This window comes from Callospermophilus lateralis, chromosome X (genome assembly GCF_048772815.1).
Source record: "Callospermophilus lateralis isolate mCalLat2 chromosome X, mCalLat2.hap1, whole genome shotgun sequence".
NCBI classification, from domain to species: Eukaryota; Metazoa; Chordata; class Mammalia; order Rodentia; family Sciuridae; genus Callospermophilus; species Callospermophilus lateralis.
Window position 1 is genome coordinate 33,707,378 of NC_135325.1, and position 10,063 is coordinate 33,717,440.

Consider the following 10,063-nt stretch of genomic DNA (forward strand, 5'->3'; position numbering starts at 1 on the left):
CTGTCATTTACTGTCTGGGCTTTGCCTGTGAGGATTATAAAGACCTTGCCTGGTATCTTCTCCACCTGTAAGAAGATGAGGAGGGACAGAGTCTTGGGATTGGGTAAGGGGCATGAATCAAATGTGTAAGGGGGACAAGAATATACTGAATAAGGCAACTGTCAGAAAATATGCTGTAGTATTTTGAATCTGGACTGTCCCCCAAAATATCATGTGTTAAAGGCTTGGTCACTAGCCTGTGGTGCTATCAGGAGGTGGTGGAACCATAAGGAGGAGGGTAAAAAGAAGATGGATCACTGGGGTGTGCCCTTGAAGGGCATTGTGGTGCATCAGTCTCCTCCGCCCTTCCCTCCGCTTCCATCCTGCAATGGGTGAACAGCTTTGGTGCAGCAATGTTTTGCCTCACCACAGATCCAAAGAGACAGAACCAAGTTCCCATGGACTAAAACCTCTGAAACCATAAGCCAAAATGAATATTTCCTCCTTTAAGTTGATTAGCACAGGTGTTTTGTCACAGTATGGGAAACTGACCAATGCGTAAGTCTTCCCTCAAACACCTGTCTGAAAAGTTGCATGGCTTAAGGCTGTGAGATCATGCTTTCTTTCCTTTTTACTGGTGATTCAGAATTTTAAATGGGAATTATTGTCACTAGAAAGTATTGTTTGCCTTTTTTCCCCCTGAATTACCCAAAAGCAAAACCAAACTTAAACAAAACACCTCCCACTATTGCCAATAGCAATCTCTCAAACAGGGTCCTCCCAGCCTAAACTGGATTCTGGAACTTTACTTGGAGTAATGTCTGGTTTGTTTGTTTGTTGTTGTTTTCGTCTTGGGTACAGGGGATTGAACCCATGGGCACTCTACCAGTGAATTACATCCCCAGCTTTTAAAACTTTTTTTATTTTGAGACAGGGTCTTGCTGAGTTGCCTAGCCAGGGCTGGGACTTGGGATCTTCCTGCTGCAGCCTCCCGAGTAGCTGGAGGCTACTTACAGATGTGCTCCACCATGCCTGCCTCATGTCTATATTCTTGAAAGTTATAGAAATAACACCTATTCCTTTAGTTATGCATCCATTCAACACATACATATTTATCTCCCAATATGTACCAAGAAGTATTCTAAGCACATGTAATTGTGCTAAAAAAAAAGTTTACTTAGAAAGGATTCTTGTCTTGAGAGGGAAATGAACCAAGACCCTTTAACTCTAATATTTTAGGATTCTATTTAAGGTAATCACACGTTGATCTGTTTTACAAACCACAGCCCCTTGCACTTTATTTATTTATTTGGAAAAAATTCATATTTTGTGTTATTTTGCTTAATCATGAGTTTTCTACTTTACATTCCTTTAGTAAAATTGAAAGTGTGTGTGTTTATGTGCAGTTAGAAAAACATCTTTTTAAAAGTTTTAATCAATGTGTCGTAATTACACATATTTATGTGGTACAAAGTAATAATCTGACACATGTGTACAATATATAATGATCAAACCAGAGTAAATAGCATATTGATCTCATTAAATATTTAAAATTTTAAGAGGCCTCCACGTAATCCCACCCTGTGAATGATTCCCTCCCACAAACTTCCCTGCAAATAAGCTTTACAGTGAAATTACCAGTGAGCTGTCAGTCATCCAGGTTTGGAATCTGGAAAAGGAGGAGGAAAGTGGTAGCACGTGTGGCCTGGCGATGAGCAGAGTGCAGGCGACTTGAGGAAAGGAAAAGGGCGAGGCAGACATTGGTGGTTACAGAAATAGCTGAGTCCTTGGTGAGGCTGCTAGAGATTGAGGAGGTTCCCTGGATCTCAGGAAGTTGCTTCATGTACAGGGATGCCTGAGCGGCAGGAGCAGAACAGAAGGGGGCAGGTAGGAGATGAGGTCAGAGAGGGAGGCAGGGGCCGGATCACCCAGGGCCTTGTCAGCCTTGGTAAGGAATTTGCATTTTATTCTAAATTTGGCGAGAAAGGAGTTGATGATTTGTATTCACTCACAATTCTATCAGGACAGTTCTCCAGGCATTCTCCCTGCCTTATCCCTTTATACCTCATTCCAGGAAAAGTAAACTACTCCTATTCCCCTGAAAACACCGGGTAGAAGAAGCATGTCATGTCTTCTTACACCTCTGTGCAGGTCTAGTTCCCTGTTCCTACAATTCCTCCCTCCTTGTCCTCGTCCACCTGGTAAAATGCCCTTTTGGGTGTCACACTGGATTCACACATCACCTCCTCTGGAAGTTTTCCTTCCCTTTCTCTGATCAATCTGGGTGTTTTGTAAGTATCTCCTTTATCTTGGGAAGTTAAAATTGGCAATTTATGTGAAGTCCTTGAAGGCCAGGGCAGTATCTGCTTCACATCCGGATCCTCAGCACCTAGCATTCAATCTGGATAAATTAGTCCATTTAAATGTTGATGAACACTTCTAAAACAAAAACTAATATTTTGAGAGCACATGTTTTATAAAATATAGCTACTTTATCTCTGATGATACCACAAGCCACATTTTTTTTTTCATTTTTCTGCATATGCTTTGCAACTGTTTTATCCTGGTAGAATCATATGGAAAGAACATAACCCAAATGAATTATTCCCTGAAAGCACTATGGAGTCTTTTCTAGAGTTGTCAAAGATGACTGCTAATATCTACTTTTAAAAAGTTACAGGTCAATGGGGCTGGAATTGTGGCTCAGTTGTAGAGTGCTTTCCTAGCACAGCAAGGCCCTGGTTTCAATCCTCAGCACCACATAAAAATAAATAAATGAAATAAAGGTATTGTGTCCAACTACAACTAATTTTTTTTTAAAGTTGCAGGTCAAATCATCTGTGCCATAATGAACAAAAATTTGGGACCTTAGCCCAGCAGGGTGGCACATGACTGTAATCCCAGTGACTCGGGAGGCTGAGGCAGAAGGATTACAATTTCAAACCAGCCTCAGCAACTTTGCAAAGCCCTAAGCAACTTAGCAAGACCATGTTTCTAAAGTATAAAAGAGGGCTGGGGATGTGGCTCAGTGGTCAAATGCTCCTGGGTTCAATCCCTGGTACAAAAAGAAAATTCAGGGCCTTGACTAAGTAGACACATAGCTATAAAATGTAGAACTTATAAGAGAAACTGAAGAAAGTTAGTGAGCAGGGAGCTAGAGGCCAATAGCAATGGCCACGGTGAGTCTTTGGTAGGAATGTCTAGTGAGTAGGAGCAGAATCTGTGGAGCCCTACTACCTGTGTTCGAGTCCTGCCCCCTTACTTACAAGCACTCACTCAACCATTGTGGAGTTTTTTGAGGAAACCCTCAGTTTCCCTGACTGTAAAATAGTAATGATAATATAGTGTCTAGCTTGCTGGATTTTTATTAGGCCTCAATTACAAAATTATGTAAAAACACTTGATGCCTAAAACATACTCAATAAATATAAGCTCTGATGGTGAGGACAAAATGATTATGGTATGTCTGACTACTAATCAATAAAAAGTGGAGCTAATAGGTATGTAGGTAAACAACTGAAGCCAAAAAGCGATCTCTGAGCATCACAGGTATTGACCCTCAAGTTCCCCCTCAACAGACTCATTTGTTTATTTGACATATATTGAGCACCTGAAAAGGATCAGGTTCAGCACTAAGGATCAATAAGAAAAAAAAGAGAGTGGAAGGTAATAATGTGTCAAAGGCAAGAGCCAGATGATAGGTCACACTCTGATGTCCTTCCCCATAGTTCAGGATGTGCTGAGGAGCCTCTTTGACGGTCCATAGTTTCTCCAAGTACTAAAGACCTGCTGGAGTGGCAGTGGTGCCAGGTGATAAGAGGTAAGAGTAAGATCAGAAGTCTTAATTGCAGGAGAAGAGGGAGTTCTGAGTGGAGCAGAGTTATGAGTGAATGAGTGAGTTTCCTGGGTCACACTAGGTTGACCAGATACCATATTCTTTGTGCACCTTGCTTAATGCACTTAAGAGACCAGGATGATCCCAAGCAGTAAGTTGTTGGGTATAAGAATGGAAAGGGTTGTTTTCTTAGGCTCCCCACAAAATAAGGTTTTGATATTCCTAAATAATGATTGCATATAAAGTAAGAGGCAAGGAGTCTGGAAGCAAGCCCAGGTTATTATTCAAACTAGCAGGGACAGTGAAGGTATAAGAGGGATGTCTAAATTGGATCATGAATCATGGGGCCCTGTGGACAGTGAGAGCCTGCCTCTGACAGGTAGAGGCACTGTGAAAACGAGGGTGAGGCGGAAGTGAGAAAGAAAGGACAGGAAGACGATGGTCCAAATGCCAACTGTGCTGACAGCTTTATCCTCACTCCCAACATGCCTTTGGTAAGACTGAAACCCTGAAGGGCAGGGAGCAGAGTGACGTGAATGGGCAGAGATGACCCACAATCCCCTGGGAAAACACTACATATGAAGCAAGAAAAACGAGCATAAACACAAAAATAAGTAGCACAGGAGCTCAGCCTCACCAGATGTCCCACAAAACAGGTCACCCTAGTGCAGCCAGGCCATGCTGTTTCAAGGCAGCCCAGGGGAAGGAAGGTCTGACTGCTGGGTTGGTGGGAAAGCTTTGAAGGTATCTGAGTTGGGGCTTGAAAGACTGGTGGACTTTCCAGGGAAGGCATAACTCATGGAGACAGGTTTTGAGATAACTTAAATCCAAATTTGAAGTGTTTTATTCATTGCCAGGTGTAAGGGAGGAGCCCATGTAGAAGATACCTTTTCCAGAGTATTAATCAAATCCCAGGGTTCTAGTTTGCAAGTCTGACATATGACCACCAGGTGGCAGGACCAACTTAGAAATTGCTTATCTCAGCTGCGGCATTCCTTTGCCTACAGCTCCCTCACAAACCAGGAACCTCTTGATTAAGATGCAAGGACCAGGTTCAGCTCTCAAGAATGTTTGCAAAATCCTGATCTCCAAGATTGTGCAGGATGTAGTTGCATCCATATTATTTCTGGAGAAGACTGAAGACTGTGATGGTACTCGAAGCACCAACATAGACTCTGAAGTTCCCTAGGCGGGGAGAGCCCACAGAGCCCATGGGATGCAGGTGGAAGCTTGAGGAGAGTAGTAGAGTCTTTCAGTCAAAGTCTTTTGCGTGTTTGGAGCATTGTGTAATCACCTAGAAAGCAGTCTCCTAGGGTAACATTATCACAGGGCATTCACCATAATATGGTGTCTGGTTAGAAGAGCAGGCAGCAGTGGAATTACCAGTCCCCTATATCCTTAGGATCATAGAATGTGAGATCTGACAAGGTCTCATGGATTGGAGTCCTGTCCTTCTGTAGAGGATGCTGTCATGCATGGAAATCTCCTTTGAGGACTAAAGTACATGTTCTCCTAGCTGCTGGAGGTGCTGCCTAAAGACAGCTCTCTGGGAATTTCCATTCATCTAAGAAGCTGCATTGCCCAAGTCTGCAGCCCCAAGTGTGTGTTAGTCAGCTTCATCACTGTGACCAAAATGCCCAACAAGAACAACTTAGAGCAGGAAAAGCTAATTTTGCCTCATGGTTTCAGAGGTCTCACTCCATGGGTGACTGAGTCCGTTGTTCTGTGTTTGAGGTGAGGCAGAATATCATGGTGGAAGGGCCTGGTGGAAGAAAGCTACTCAAGACAGCCAAGAAGGGGAACCCAGGAGGGGAGAAAGGGCCAGGACATATATAGCCCAAAGCCACACCCCCAGGGACCTACTTCCTCCAGCCGCACTCCACCTTCCTATAGTTAGCACCCTTTGTCCATTCAGCAAGTGGATTAATCCACTGGTGAAGTCAAAGCTCTAATCACTACCCCAAAGCTCTACCTGTGAACCTTGTTGCATTGAGGCAATTTGCTTTCAAAATATGAGTTTTCAGAGGACATTCCAAATCTAAACCATAACACCGAGGATTATGTATCCAATGACCACTTTATAGAGGATTATACAAATATAATGCCCCTCTGCCTTCAATATAGAAAGGCCACCCTAATTCCAGAGTTCCCACTGGTGTCACCTGAAGCCTTTGTTGAGGCTTGTCACAGTTCCACTTCTCATTCGCCCTGTCTACTCTGCTTTCCTCACAAGTGCTCCAGGGAGCATCCCCAAATAATCTTTCTACACATTAAGCTCTGGCTCTGAGTCAGCTTCCCTGGGGAAACTAATACACTTTGTGTTACTTATGGGGAAACGGACGCAATTTTGGAGGTCGTACTTCAAAGGAGATTATAATTCTAAGGAGAATAGAATTAAAAAACCTGCTGAACATTAAGCGAGCAAGTCCTGAGGGCAGGGATTTGTCTGTCTTCTCTCTGACTATATCCCTATGGCCACCATGTAGTAGGCACTTAATAGATATGTTAAACGATCAAATAAATGAACATCAATCCTTAGATTGCAGATATAAATAGATACTTCCTCAGATATCTCCAATAGGAAGTTACTGAGACTAGGCTATACTTCTTGATGTCTCTGGCTAGGGATCTGTTTTTAGAAATACCATAGCTGTCCTCAGGGGAAACATTTCCATCAGTCACCATTAGGAATGGCAGGAAGCTTTGGGGATGGCTTGACCAGTACTCTGCTTGCCTTTGGGTACCTAGATTATATTGACTTCATAAAATTGTCCAATGAGAATAGACACTCAAATCATCTTCATGAACCCTGACTGGAGGATACAAATATCAGACCCTATCTGCATTGCTGAGGGCCCTAACAACAGCCAAGAGAAATTAGTTCTGGTTGAATCCTAGTCAGTGCAGAAAGCATTCCTCTGACTCTTAACAGATATCGACCTTGCTGACCCACTCAGCACTGCCGATTTTTTAAAATTCTGGCACAGCTAGAAAAGAGAATGACCTAAGAAAAACAACGACTGAATTAGAGCATACTTGCTGCAATCAGAGATGCTTTTGTTCAATCTTAGTACTGTGTTTTTATTAGCAGCAGGATCCTGAGCAAGTTACTTAGTTTGTCTGCCTCAGTTTCCTCATCTACAAAACAGGTATGAAAATAACAGTATCTCCTGAAAGTTGTGCTGTGAGGATTAAATGAGTAAATGAATGTACCGTGTATAGAATAGTGCCCAGCATGCAGTGCTTTGTAAGACTTGAATTCTACATTTACATGGGGAATTCCATTTTGTCCTGTTCCAAAGAGAATCTAGGTACTGGATTATGTATCCAAGGAATCTGCAGAGTCCTGGATGCCCTTTGCTTTAGGATTATCTGGTTCTGTGGCTAATATTTGTATGACTACCTAGTATATTACAAGCTGAAGTTTACAGTTGAAAAAGGAAGCAGATGCCCTATCTTTTTGCCACAATGAGGTCACTGGTACACTGTGTTTGATTACAGATCTGAAAGGTAGAGGGTATTTCTACTTCAATTCTATAAGCACCATTGGAGAAAATTCCAATCTTAGCCACAGCTAACTCCTTCCTAGCTCTTATTACAAGAGAAAAGTGTGGAAATTCCACACAATTTGAATATCCCTTGAGCACTTTCTAGAGGTAAGGAGATATAAGCAACCAACTCGGGATTGGTGGTGTAGCTCAGTGGTGAAGCACTTGCCTCACATGTGCAAGGCCCTGCATTTGGTCCCTAGCACTGCAAATAAACGAAACACCCAATAACATAACCAGAAATCCTCTGCAAGGTGTACTTCCACGGGATCTTACTGAAATAGTTCCAAGCCAATTGCCTACTAGTTAAGATGAAATCTGGCTTTTTGTATTTCTTAAATTTTCTACAATGATAATCTGATTGCTTAGCAAAATAGGATGTTCCATTGAGAGTCTATCCTTGGATAGAAATATCCATCCTACTTGTTCTTCTGCTTTCTTGGGATAGAAATTCTAGCTTATGGAGTAATAGGATTGTTCTAGTTAAACATTTCAGGGTCAGGCATTTTAATGCTTAAGTTCCTGAGGGAGCTACATTTAATATTAGAATTTCAGTGGACAATGTGCATACAGGACCTGAAATCTCTACCTCAAATACAATGTCCAAAAAGGTGATACCTCTTTTCTTAAAAGGGGAAGGTGAACAATGTCAAGCATAACAAGTACACTGGGGCGCTAGACAACCTCCCCATTTCTAAGCAGACTCCTATTCCACATGCCACAGGAGGAGAAAAGAAATGAGAAACAGTAACTACTTACCACCTATGGCTTCTACTATTTGCCATAAAATGTGCTAGACTATGTGAATTATCCCCAGGACAGGGGGTATCATTGTCATTTCAATTGCACAGGTGAGGAATCGGAGCTCCAAAGAAAGTTATTTGCCCCAGGTCACGCAGCTGGCTAGACACAGCCAGAATTTGAAACAAGGTTTGGTGTCAATATCTACGTATTTTCCATTATACCAAAGCAATCCCGTTGTCGTTATCAGTTGAAGAGTGAAAAGGGCTGCCATCAAAGAGAACGCATGAGAAATGAAAAGGCGAGGTGTCTTTTGGTCCTATATTAGATGCTCAGAAGAGCCTCAGTTTTCACAGCTGTGAAATGAGGTATCTGGAATAGTCCCTTTTGGCTTTGACACTCTTTGCCCATTTCCCCCCATCCCTCTACTTGCCAAACCCAGAGAGAAGTGATCAGTACACAAGAACACCAGCTGGAGTAGCATGGTGAAGCGGTTATGTGTATAAGTTCAAGTGCCAAACCATCTGGTACTAACTAGCTGTAGGCTGTAGGGAAAGTGACTTCATCTCTCTGTGCCTCAGTTTCCTCATCTGCAAAGTGAGCATAACAGCACTTCTCTCATAGGACCATAAGGAACAAATGAGAATGTATAGAATATGCTCTGGAATGGCTTGACTTTTCAATTAGCAATAATCGCGCCTCGGATAAACCTCATTGGCTACCATACTGCCACTGCGCAAAGCTATGACTTTTAAGACTCAGAAAATGTCAGCTATTAAAAGACCTTGCAGGAGCTCCAGCATTGAGTCTAGCATTATAAATAACTTCCAAGTCCTACCTTTAGAAACTCCTTTCTTTCAGAGATAGTAGTGGTTCTTAAAGTGTTGTTCTTAAAACTCTTACATCAGAATCTTTATTGAAAATTACTGAAAAATTCTTATTTCTTGACCCCCACCTCCAGACCTATCTAATTAGAACCTCTGACATTTGGCCAAATAATCTGCAAATCTGCATTTTCTTTCTTTTTTATTAACGGTACTGGACATTGAACCCAGGAGGCCTTAACCACTGAGTGACATCCCAAGCCGTTTTTTATATTTTATGTAGAAACAGGGTCTCACTGTATTGTTTAAAGACTTGCTAAATTGCTGAGGCTAGCTTTGAACTCTAGATCCTCCTGCCTCAGCCACCTGAGCCTCTGGGATTATAGGCATGTGCCACCATGCCCAATATGCATAATCTGCATTTTCAACATAACCACTGAAATTTGAGAACCACTGCTTTGTCATTTTTGTAGCCTAATATAGGGTCCTTCTAATAAAACTGGTGTTGAAGCCTTTTTTGCTAAGATTTAACTTCAGGAAATCTACCTAAGTCCTTCCCAATTAAGAAATCAGTTCTTTATTATCAGTGTGTATAAGAATACTTGACATACCCACCTTAAATTGGCTGGCTCTGATAGAGTTGTTAGAATGGGCATATTACCAAGAGCTGATAGTTGGTAGCACTGGAGGTCCAGCAGTGTCCTTTACAATAATCAACAGGTCATAGAGATGACCACTACATTTGCACCTTTCTGTGCAAAAGTTTCCAACAGTTGCTTAGAACTCTCCCTTAGAGGAAGCCATCTGTGATTTCAGTGGGGATCATGACTTTCCAACATTTGCTTCTGAATATACCCCACTGAATTGAGTTCAAATCAGACATTGGGATTTTTTTTTTTTTAGAGAGAGTGGGAGAGAGAGAGAGTGGGGGAGGGAGAAAGAGAGAGAGAATTTTTTAATATTTATTTTTTAGTTCTCGGCGGACACAACATCTTTGTTTGTATGTGGTGCTGAGGATCGAACCCGGGCCGCACGCATGCCAGGCGAGTGCGCTACTGCTTGAGCCACATCCCCAGCCCCAGACATTGGGATCTTGTTGGGAGAAAAATCACTGAAAAATCTCTCTTTGTATTTTA

The 10,063-nt window shown here is 42.2% G+C and overlaps 1 pseudogene; it reads right to left on the reverse strand.

Moving 5' to 3' along the window:
- Positions 1-8,723: 8,723 nt before the first annotated feature.
- LOC143639586 (U4 spliceosomal RNA) lies at positions 8,724-8,847 on the reverse strand (annotated as a pseudogene).
- Between the last annotated feature and the right edge of the window lie 1,216 nt (positions 8,848-10,063).